General features: G+C 49.2%; 1 protein-coding gene across 13 annotated transcripts in view; it reads right to left on the reverse strand.

Moving 5' to 3' along the window:
- The window catches only part of LOC126536996 (uncharacterized), a 615,291-nt gene that overhangs the window by 161,850 nt on the left and 440,910 nt on the right, over positions 1-12,531 (reverse strand). The gene's annotated exons all lie outside the window — the stretch shown is intronic.

Genomic DNA, 12,531 nt, shown 5'->3' on the forward strand with positions numbered 1-12,531 from the left:
TTAATACACGGAAGGTGCTCCCCGTTTTACGGACATATCACTGTTACAATACAATAGCTATGCTGTTTTGCACGAAACAGACAGAACCTTGTATTTTTGTTATGCGAACATCCATCTTTATGCGAGGAAAACTATACACGCTGTCAGAGTGAGCACTTATACTCGCAAAGTTTCATCTAGCAATATTTTATTGAACACGCAAACTGTACGTATTATGAAGATACGTACAAAATGGGAGAGCTGGCCTTCTACTGAAAGGTGAAATAACAGATCCCATAAATATATATACGCATCCTCCATTCCGGTCGCAGTTTGCCGCGAATACGGACCTTGGAACGCTGATAATATGCGCAAATATACGCGTGTGTTTGCAATGTTCTTAAATTAAGCGCTTTGCAGTTGATAATACAGCTCATGTTTAACCGAACGAAGAGCCGTGGGCATACGTGACAATGTAAACAAACTTGCAGCACTCAGGTGCTGGCGCACTGGTAATGACAGTGGTGCTCTACGCCAAAAATTGTGCGCACTCTAAATCGGTACAGAAACGCAGGGAGTGGAATAATGGCCGTAATGGCGTTTACATTTAGCAACAAATGGTATCGAAGGGAACTGATGGCATATAGATACAAGTATAGCGGGCGGATGAAATTTTCGAATGCGGGAATCAATTAACCCAAGAGTGAACGGGATTTGCTGAACTGTAATATAGTTCGTTTAACTCATTCCCATAATATTTACAAAATTGCTCGTCTCTGTCAATAACTGTCCATTCATTGACATACAACGATTACGCATAATCTTCGCTGTTCATGTGTTGTTAATTCCTGCGGTAAGATGTAATCGCAAACAGTTGCGCTTCCTCTCGAAACAAGACCGGTGAGCGCGCACATGCTTGTACGGCAGAATAAAGATCGCGAACATGCACCGACATGTGTGCGAACTAGGGGATGGTGACTGAAGACGAAAAACCTAGTGCCATGCTGGTACTATGTGTACTGTCGAAAAGAAAAAAAAAAGGAAACAAAGAACGCCCAGTGTCAAGTTCAATTCAACTCAGTCTTTAACTTCTCTGAGAGACGTAACAATTCGAGCTTTATTTCTTTTTGACCCAGCATGCATCACCATTTGTTCCATGTGCTTTATCCATGAGTAAATGTCATGACACAAATCATTATTTACCCGTTCATTACATGCACCAACCACGCCAAATTATAGCACTACACTAGAGCTTATTGACGCATCTCAATGGACTGCTTTGCACTGCATTGCAAAACTGGCGTTTGCTATTCCCAGTTGCAAACCGTCTGGTTGACCTCCGTGCCTTTCTTCTTGCATTCTCTATCTCTTGGTATGAAATGCACAACCTTGTGGGAGAGAAAGCGTTCTCCTCTTTCAGAATCCAATTATTTGTCAAGCAGTTCTTTTACTGTTTCAGCAACTAGAGCAGAAATGCAAAAACGAAACCGATTCTGTTGCCTTCTCCGTGCTCACAGAGTTTGGCACCAGGGCGTCCAGAATGGCGTGGTGGAAGAGAGGACGTGCTCCGACAGCGCGCTGGGGCGAGCGAGCGGCCGCTAGGGGCAGCACGTGTTCAGGAGGCATTGTTCTCCGCCAATCCGCCTCTTTCATTTTCCTGTGCTGTCCTCAGCCGCACGCCACTGAAAACGTTTCGGAAGGGTGTCGGGGCTTTCTCGGGTTGATTTCTGTACCTGCGCCCACGTTGAGTGCGCGTTGGTTGTGCGTTTCCTGGATGGCGAATCATTATTAATGGCTTTTTCGGCGCAGCATGCCGTTCCTGGAGGCCATGTAGCACTCACCGACTACTGGCTGAGCAGGCCTGAGTGCGCTGTTGTGCAAACAGTGCGGCCGATAAAGGCATGCTGGGTTGCGTTTCCCGATACGGATGCCTTGCAGTTTGCTGTCACTGATTTCTGCGCTTGGAGCTCGCTTTTTGTATACTTTTTACACGTTATTTACACAGTTCACATATTCAACAAGTCTTCGAAGCGTGCACTTGATTGCACTGACATCTACAGCCATAGATCGTTGTTATCGTGAAATATTGGAGAAAAACTGCACGCTCATACGAAATATCGAAACGTAGCAACACACACATATCTGCGCATATGTACCGTGTTGTTCCACCCTGGGACGACTCAATATGAGCGGCCAAACCACTTAAACAACGACAACTGTGATCCAGATAGAGATATTACGGGCTGTTAATTTATTACTGATTCTCGTTTTCTTTAAGCCCTTCATACTTAAAATTTGCGCGTGCTATAAAGTATTATTAGAGAAAGCTGTGCTCGCATAAGTGCTCATCTATAGGCCGTGTTCCCTCGCGAAAACACGGATGCCATAGCTGACACCATTGGTAACTGAGCTAGGTGGTTCTTTATGCTGCTGTTTACAGAATGCACTGTCTGTTGTTTCCCGTTCGATGCACAGGTAAACAGTTCATCTCTGAAATTGAGAAATGTGTCAGCATAACAACACGTACAGACCCACCCATCTACGTAGCGAATGCGACCGGCAGCCTACTGGTACGGTGGCGTACAGATGTTGGCACAGCGCTGTGTCGTCGCTTGCCGCTTATTGTGTACGCGCCGTGCGACGTGCAGTGTAGTTGATTTCAAATGGATAAGGCCATAATTGAACTATAAGAGTAGGTCCCATCTTCCTAATAGCTTACTTGACCCAGTTCATAACCTTGGACTACGACTGGCAAGTGGTGCTTACAGAACATCACCTATCCAGGGCTTACACGTTGAATGTAATGAGCCTCCTTTACAGCATTCCAGAGCGCTACTAACTTTCTCTTACGTACTCGAAATTCAGTCCTCACCACAACACATATGCTACAACATGGTCACACAGTGCAGCTCACGCTTACATTATACAAATAAACCAAACATGATTAGGCCGCTTATCCTACGATATGAGGAATATGTTCGGGATTATGACATTCCTCGCGAAGTCCTCCAGGTTGCCAGAAAGCCACAGCGTTTGGCCCCGTGGTACGATTTTGAATCGTTATTTGACTTGACATTGACACATTTAAAGAAGAAAGACACCCCACACGAACACATTATACAAGAATTCCGCGCTCTTCAGGACAAATACCGAAATTACACGGAATTTTTTACCGATGGCTCTAAAAGAAAAAATCACGTGGGTGTGGGGGTCGTAACGGAACATTGGGAAATAAGTATTCGATTACCACAACATGCCTCTGTCTACACAGCCGAAGTCTACGCAATATGGACTGTAGTTAAAAAGAGCATCAATGACAAACACGAAAACACAGTAATATACACTGATTCATTAAGCACACTGAAGGGCTCTACACACGAAATACGAATGTGAACCCCTCATAGGGGATATCTTAAACATGGTCACATTAAACAAATACGGTCGGTCAATTACGTTTTGCTGGGTACCAAGCCATGTTGGTATACCGGGTAATGAAGCAGCGGATAGGTGTGCACCAAGGGCAGCGCGCAAATGCATAACAAACACGGCGCTTTCATATCGGGATAGTATCCCGGCAAGTAGGAAGGCCTTGACGTCAAAAAGGCAACAGGAATGGGACCATTGCTTAAGGAACAAGCTACATCTTACTAAACGCGTAATTGGTGAGTGGAAGTCGTGCACTTATCAGCAACGGTTCTATGAGGAGATCCTGTGTCGACTTCGGTTTGGACACACATTTAACACAAAACTTTCTCCTCCGAAAAGAAAACCCGCCGACTTGCGAAAAATACAATCAACCTCTTACAGTAATACATATCCTTATAACATGTCCACAGTTTGAAACACAGCGACGAAAGCTTTTACACAACCTATATAATTTACATATACCTTTACGCCCTGCCCTATTACTGGCAGATGATCCGCTAGTGCCATTTACTAACCTGTTCCACTTTTTAGAGACAACTGGTTATTTACACGAACTATAATGCAATGAAGGTTTGCCTGCTCTAAACTTGCGTTTCCTTTTGCTTGTGACTGGAGCAGCATGGCCTTAGTTGCCTTTGTGCCATTAAACCCCAACGAACCTAATCGCTTGCATTTGAGTTCAGGTCCACCGGTACACTTATAGGGGGCGCACGAACTCGACGGCGCAAGGCTTAAAGGGACACTAAAGGCAAATATTAAGTCAAGCTAAAGTAATAGATCAGTGCACGATAATCTCTAAGACGTCAATATTATCACGAACAGCACCTTAATAATCGAGAAATTGAGGTAAATGCAGGACATGATTAGAGACTCCCCTGGGACATTCAAGCAGTTGCCCGATGAACAAAGCACTCACCAGTCAAATTCTGTCACTAGTGTGGCAGTGTGACTCGTTGCAAAAAAACACCCATGTGTTGTATTGTATGATGAACTAAAGCGCTACTTGTCCAGTTCTACTTCATGTTTAGTAAAAAAGAACTCATTGAAATTACCGTTGACAACCACGCAGGCAGTCGAACGCTTTTCGTTTGCGCTCGACTCTGCGCCGCCCACGCTTTCGCGTTTAACTACTTTCCTTGATCGCGTAGGCTCTAAAAAAAGTTTACACCCTTTGGGATGTATATCTGCCACACAGCTATAATCATCATCTGCCTTGCTTGCGTTTCTTTTCTTGAAAACGCCCCGCCCACTACCTTCCTGTTGGCATTGCTATGTCATTCTGATAACGCGCATACCGTTCGTTACTGGGAAGTACCAGGCTCGCAGCGTAAAAGGGTGTAAAGGGTGTAAAGCGAACGAAATGCGGACAAAGCAGATGACAAGATACGACTCAAAGGGTGTAAACTTTTCTTAGAGTGTAGTGCTGCGCTGGTTTTGCTGGCTCGCGGAACTCACACAAACTGCAAGTAACAGAGAATTCAACTTCCATGGGATGTCGCGGGATGCCTGAACGGTCTACGCCACTTGACCAAGGAGCAACTGCAGCGGCGAATCCGCCGCTCTGTCTTGGCTCGGTGCCGCCGTCTATCGGGCGCCGTTTTGCTCACCGAGGTTTTCAGATCCTTCAGATACAATTTTCACGTGAACTAAGTATTTTCTTGGCACGAAACAAGCGTTGCAATCTTTCTGGAATGGTATTTAAACAGCCCACGTCCACTTAGTATTTGCCTTTAATGTCCTTTTAAGCTTCGCTGAACAGAATCAACATTGGCCCAAACTACACGTGCACGGCTTGAGTGGGTTGAAGCTTGCGCATTTCAACTTGGTCGGCATGTTTGACTCATTTTGAGCGCCATACATGCAAGCGAAGACGCTTTCGCTATCGCGTTGTCGGTTCGATGGCCGATCGCGCGGGATTCGGTCGAAAGATGGTCAGCACGCTGATTTTGTCGATGCCGTCAACAACAAAACCCGTCGCAGAACAACTCGCGCTCGTCGGTTGCGTCGTTGTCGGCCTGGTCTAATGAAATGGTTTCAGTGGCGCACAATAGTCGGTCAGTCATTGGCGTCAGCGTCCTGTCGGTCTGGTATCGACCCAGTGTTAGTGGGCCTTGAGTATGTGCAGTAAAAGCACGCGCTGCCACCACCTGAAAGAGAGGGCCGACGCTGGAAGAAGGTTTCGTCAGCAACGTGATGTTTTTTAAGTGTCGCTCAAGTGTAACGCACAGGTTTTTCGTTAACTTTGACAACTGTCAATGCAAGCCGGCAACTACATGGTTTATGGTGGAATTCGGACGAGGCGCTGACCGCTTTCTGTTTCACAGTGGAGTTGCAATCTGGAGGTGGAAGTGCAACCGCACCGAGGTTGAGCTACCAGTGCAGTTTCAACGCGGTACACGGCACGAGTGTTTACAGCAGCGCGCGTCCGAGCACTTTCCTTTTTCGGGGACTTTCCGGCGCGTGGCCACGCGCGCGACCCTTCCAAAGCGATTCGCGACTAATCCGCTAGGGCAGGGCGCATGCGCCGATGCGCCATGAAAAAGGTGGATTCCGCTGGCGCTCCTATGGAGCAGCGGCACAAGCGTGGATAATTCACGAGCTATGAAATACCCATACCGAAAGACATGCCATTTTTCGTTATTTAGACGTCTGATTCTGAGCAGCTAGAAGGTTTCATGCCGCTTACTGTCAACATACCGTCTTCGAGCAGGCGGCGCGCTGCGCTCGCAGCATCCGAGCGCGCACCGGTTGCGCTTGTTGCGAATTGTTGCTCCGCCTGGGCCATTAAAGGGCAACGCCGGCCACTTGTCGATGTCAACGGAGTTCAATGAAATTCGCTGGGTACGTTCCTCTGAATACTTCTGTCATGTCGTAAAAAAGCAGGTATGTGAGTTATTTTTTACAAGTGAATTCAATTAATTGCCCCGAACACCCTACCTTGCTTCCGCCTCAGTTACAGGCCACATTTGCATGACGTCAGGAATATTCCATGCAGAGCATGCCGGGAGCATGCAGACGCCGTAGACCATGGAGGAAGGAAACTGAGGAGAGGCCCTACTCCCTCCGCGCGCTAGGAGAAAAGTGTGGAGGAAATGACGTAGTAGGTTTTCTTTTTTGCTGGTTTTTTATTTCTTTGCTGTAGCGGCCAAGCCTTTCGGGCAACAATGGCGGCCTTGTTATGGTTCTGTGCGCTGACACGTGTTGCTCCGTAGGTTTCGTACCGTGGCAAAGGCGCCGTGCTGGCAGGTTTGCGTTGGTCTCCGTGTTTTCTGGCGCTGCGTTATGGACGACCGCACGCCAAGTTTCATCCTAGACGCCAGCGCTCGTTTGTCCCCTGGCGGAACGATTTCATCTGCAACGGGTGTAGGTTTCCGCCGCCGCTTCCCTTAGCGGTCGCGCCCGCGTTCAGTTCGCGCTGCGCGCCAAACGTCTCTTGTTTGCGACGGCGCCTCTTCGGATGACCGGAAATTATTATTTTGTTGTTAACTGTCACGACAGCATTGTAAACACGAAAGGGTTGATGCCACCAGTGAAATTCTGCCGATTCACAAGAAAATGGTACGGAAAAAGCAGACGACACACATGGATTACTGCGGTGCGCCGAGCGAAGTAAACAACTGGCAAACGAAGCGAGCTCGTTCATTGATCACTCCTGAGTGTATGGCGGTTTTTATATGTAACGCACATGAATTTAATAATTACTCGGTACACAATCCTTTTATTCATATAAAAACTAAGTTTTTCGACGAGCGCTTGTCCTGTCTTCTTTCTCGTGTTTCGTTTACGTGTGCGCTGCCCAATAATGGAAGCCACTTCTGTTGTATGCGCTAGCAGTGGCCGAAGTTCACGCGTGCCGAGAAATTGAATATGTGCACGATGCTTTGAACATGACCGGAGTTCATTCCCGCTTCACCACTGCACCGATCGATCGAGTTACTGGACGATACACGCCCGCGTCTTGGCCGCGCCGGCATTGCTGAAGCAGGAATGATTACTAATACTTTCAACTTCCGTCTCTTGAGCACTGTTAAAAAATGGCCAAGCTGTCTACATTGCTGCTTCTATTCCATATTGTAGGGGACGCACTAGTTAAAGTTGTGTGCGCATGTCGTACTTGCGCTATGCAGCGATATATTTTGTTTATTTCCGCACAGTGTCGATGGAAGACCGTTGTCGCCATCAGAGACAACACGGATTTGTAGCAAACATATTGTGAGAAACTGCAAAAATGACTTTAGCTCGCATGTGCCGTATGTATGTGCCGCATCGTATGTGCTGACGATTTTTCCGGCGGTACATACGATGTCGTTTCCAATCACCTGCTCAGCGTCACTTACATAGTTAAGCAGACGCTGCCCTTTCGCCGCATTGCAGCCATAAAAATAATCGTCAAGCGTACCGATCTTCTTAAAGGCAAATAGAAGCGTGTCCAGTCTGTTTCACACTTAGGGTAAAACTCGGAACGTATTCCATCGCGATGCGGCAAGCAATGGAGTCGTGCGGTGGCAGCAGATCGAGCAGGCACATACGCTCGAGGGGCGGAGTCGTGATCTGCGTCGTCTGCTACGGCGGCGCGCGCTGACCGCATTTGTCGGGAAGCGTGCTACTGTCAGGGGCAGTGCACGTATATTTCTTCACTGTGTGTGCTACCGTAATAAGCAGCGACAAGACGCACCAAGATGTGCGCGCAACGTGTTCAGTCTTTGTTTGACTCGAAAGGAAAACAAAGCACTCAGCAATGATAACTATGGGAGTCGAACACGATGAAACAAACGGATACGATTAACTGAATGTTTTAGGTTCAGACAATGAGCTGGAAATGGTTTTTCTCGACAATCATTCGCTACACCAGACAGGCTCTGCCAGCCGGCGGGGAATTGGACACGTCACGCTCGGAACTTCAGTTAGTATCTCGTCATGTCCCCAGCGGCAGCGATGACAGCGCTCATCCTGGAAGGCAGTGAAGTGCAGAATGACTTGATCAGGGATGTGTTCATTCGCAGCACGTCTCAGTCGCTGACGATGGTGGATCGAAGCCTATCCTCGGGCGACTGATAGAGGGGATGGTGCGCCAGCGATACTTTCAACGAGCCCCAGACATCTTAAATTATGTTGGCGCCCGGGGATTGAGGCGGCCACTCCAAGAGAGTGACTGGCGCGCTCTTCTAGCTGTTGTTGCACCACACGTGCAGTGTGGATCGGCGACCTATCGCGTTAGAATATATTGTCACGTGGTAGTGACGTTAAAGAACACAAAATCAGTACTGTGAAAGACAAAACTAGCTTTTATTGGGCCAACCTGTGCCCACAAAACAGGCTACACTTAAAGCACAACGATAGCGGCGAACACAGTCGGCGATCATCGAAAATCTGATCAGCGGGTCAAGCGCGTCGGCTTTTATACTGCAGTCGGCGAATGTTCCAGACTAATCGTTCGGACCCGCGTGCCTTCCACAAAGTTCTACACCATTCGCGTCACGCGATGAAATCAGATAACACAAGGTTCGGCGACAACAGACAGCCGGATAGAAGCATCGATAACTTTCCGGAAACTTCGGATACATGCAGGTGCATCCCGCGCTGTGCGATTACATTTGTGAGGCGGCGAAACGTGGTCGCCCGATAAAGATAAGTACACGCGTCAATACACCCCTCTTAAAAAGCATCGTCCCGGTGCTACAAATATGAGAGAGCGAAACACAAAAGGACACTTATTAAACATAAGTAACAAAACAACGAAAAGAAACGAAGTCCAAAGGTCAGTTACGCGAAGTCCCAAAGTTCATTATCGCTGGTAGTACGGCTTGAGTCGCACAACGTGGACTATTTCAAGTCATGAGCCGTTGTGATAGCGAAATGCCGTCTGGCACGACCTCATAGTCCAGTGCCCCAACACGTCGGATGATCTTGTTCGGTCCGAAATAGCGACGCAAAAGCTTCTCGCTCAATCCTCGTCGGCGTATAGGGGTCCAAACCCAAACACGGTCACCGGGCTGGTACTCTACGAAGCGACGTCGGAGGTTGTAGTATCGGCTGTCGGTACGCTGCTGGTTCTTGATCCGTAGGCGGGCGAGTTGTCGGGCTTCTTCGGCGCGCTGGAGAAAGGTCGCGACGTCAAGATTCTCTTCGTCGGGGACGTGCGGCAGCATGGCGTCGAGCATCGTCGTCGGGTTCCTGTCGTAAACCAGCTTAAACGGCGTGATCTGTGTTGTTTCTTGCACCGCCGTGTTGTAAGCAAAGGTTACGTACGGCAGGACCGCGTCCCACGTCTTGTGCTCGACGTCGACGTACATTGCTAGCATGTCGGCTAGGGTCTTGTTCAGGCGCTCCGTGAGACCGTTCGTCTGCGGGTGATAGGCAGTTGTCCTCCTGTGGCTTGTGTGGCTGTACTGCAAAATTGCTTGGGTGAGCTCTGCTGTAAACGCTGTTCTTCTGTCGGTGATGAGGACTTCTGGGGCACCATGTCGCAGCAGAATGTTCTCGACGAAAAATTTCGCCACTTCGGCTTCGGTAGAGCTTTAGTTTCAGCAAAGCGGGTGAGATAGTCCGTCGCCACGACGATCCACTTATTTCCGGATGTTGACGCCGGAAACGGTCCCAACAAATCCATCCCGATCTGCTGAAATGGTCGGTAAGGAGGTTTGATCGGCTGTAGTAATCCTGCTGACCTTGTCGGTGGTGTCTTGCGTCGCTAACAGTCTCGACATGTCTTGACGTAACGAGCGACATCGGCGGTCAGATGCGGCCACTAATACCTTTCCTGTATCCTCGACAGCGTTCGGGAGAATCCGAGGTGCCCAGCGGTGGGATCATCATGTAGAGCGTACAGTACTTCTGGACGCAGCGCTGACGGAACAACAAGAAGGTAGCTGGCACGCACTGGTGAGAAGTTCTTCTTTACGAGCAGGTTATTTTGTAATGTGAACGAAGACAATCCGCGCTTCAATGCCCTAGGTACTACGCCGGTGTTCCCTTCCAAATACTCGACGAGGCCTTTTAGCTCCGGGTCTGCTTGTTGCTGTTTAGTGAAGTCTTCTGCGCTTATTATTCCGAGGAAGGCGTCGTCATCCTCGTCGTCTTCCGGCGGGGGATCGATGGGGGCGCGTGATAGGCAGTCGGCGTCTGAGTGTTTTCGTCCGGACTTGTAGATCACCGTGACGTCATATTCTTGCAGTCTGAGGCTCCACCTCGCCAGCCGTCCTGAAGGGTCCTTTAAGTTAGCTAGCCAACACAACGCGTGATGGTCGCTGACGACTTTGAATGGCCTGCCATATAGGTAAGGGCGGAATTTTGCTGTAGCCCAAATGATGGCGAGGCATTCCTTTTCAGTCGTAGAAGAATTGCCTTCCGCTTTTGACAGCGACCGGCTAGCATATCACCCGTTCATGTCCGTCTTTCTTCTGGACTAGGACGGCACCGAGGCCTAGGCTACTGGCGTCAGTGTGGATTTCGGTATCGGCGTGCTCGTCGAAGTGCGCAAGTACGGGCGGCGACCGCATACATCGTTTTAGTTCTTGAAATGCGTCGGCCTGCGGCGTTTCCCACTTCAACTCGACGTCACATTTAGTTAGCTGTGTCAGCGGCTCAGCGATGCGCGAAAAGTCCTTGACAAATCGCCTGTAGTAGGCACACATGCCAAGAAATCTACGCACTGCCTTCTTGTCGGTGGGCTGCGGGAACTTTGCGATGGCAGCTGTCTTCAACGGGTCAGGGCGTACTCCAGACTTGCTGATGACGTGGCCTAGGAACAGAAGCTCACAATAAGCGAAGCGGCACTTTTCTGCCTTCAGAGTGAGCCCTGATGACTTGATGGCCTCTAGTACTGTCGCAAGTCGCCTGAGGTGATCGTCGAAATTTCCGGCGATGACGACGACGTCATCCAAGTAAACGAGACAGGTCTGCCACTTCAATCTTGCTAAAACCGTGTCCATCACGCGCTGGAACGTTGCAGGCGCCGAGCACAGTCCGAATGGCATAACCTTGAACTCGTAGAGGCCGTCTGGGGTGATGAAGGTCGTCTTTTCGCGATCTCTTTCGTCGACTTCTATTTGCCAATAGCCAGACTTGAGCTCCATTGACGAGAAGTATTTAGCGTTGCAGAGCTGATCCAATGCGTCGTCTATCCGTGGGAGAGGGTATACGTCCTTCTTCGTGATCTTGTTCAGACGACGATAATCGACGCAGAAACGTAGGGCTCCATCCTTTTTCTTCACCAGGACAACAGGGGATGCCCACGGGCTTTTCGACGGCTGGATGATGTCGTCGCGCAGCATTTCGTCGACTTGTTGCCTAATAGCTTCACGTTCTCGCGTCGAAACTCGGTAAGGGCTCTGGCGGAGTGGTTGAGCGCACTCTTCGGTTATTATGCGATGCTTTGCAACTGGTGTTTGTCGAATCTTCGATGAAGTCGAAAAGCAGTCCTTGTATCGTCGGAGAAGACTTCTGAGCTCTTGCTGCTTGCTTATGGGGAGACCTGGATTTACGTCGAAGTCTGGTTCGGGGAATATGGTCGCCGGGGTAGATGCGGCAGAATCTGAGAGGACTAAGGCATTGCCCGTTTCCACAATTTCCTCGATGTACGCGATTGTCGTGCCCTTGCTGATGTGCTTGAACTCTTGGCTGAAGTTGGTTAGCATCACTTCCGTTTTCCCTCCGTGGAGTCGAGCGATCCCTCTTGCGACGCAAATTTCACGGTCTAGCAGTAGACGTTGGTCACCCTCGATGACGCCTTCTACGTCGGCAGGTGTTTTTGTGCCGACGGCAATGACAATACTGGAGCGACGCGGGATGCTGACTTGACTTTCGAGCACGCTTAAGGCATCATGACTACGAGAGCTCTCCGGCGGTATTGCTTGATCTTCAGACAGGGTTATCGATTTCGACTTCAGGTCGATGACTGCTGCGTGTTGGTTTAGGAAGTGCATGCCGAGAATGACGTCGCGTGAAAACTGTTGGAGGATAACGAAGGTGGCAGGGTATGTCCGGTCGTGAACGGTAATTCTTGCCGTGCAGATTCCAGTCGGCGTTATCAGGTGTCCTCCAGCGGTCCGAATTTGAGGGCCTTCCCATGCAGTCTTAACCTTCTTCAACTGGGCGGCGATGTGTCCACTCATGACGGAGTAATCA

The sequence above is a fragment of the Dermacentor andersoni genome, chromosome 3 (assembly GCF_023375885.2).
Source record: "Dermacentor andersoni chromosome 3, qqDerAnde1_hic_scaffold, whole genome shotgun sequence".
Lineage (NCBI taxonomy): Eukaryota > Metazoa > Arthropoda > Arachnida > Ixodida > Ixodidae > Dermacentor > Dermacentor andersoni.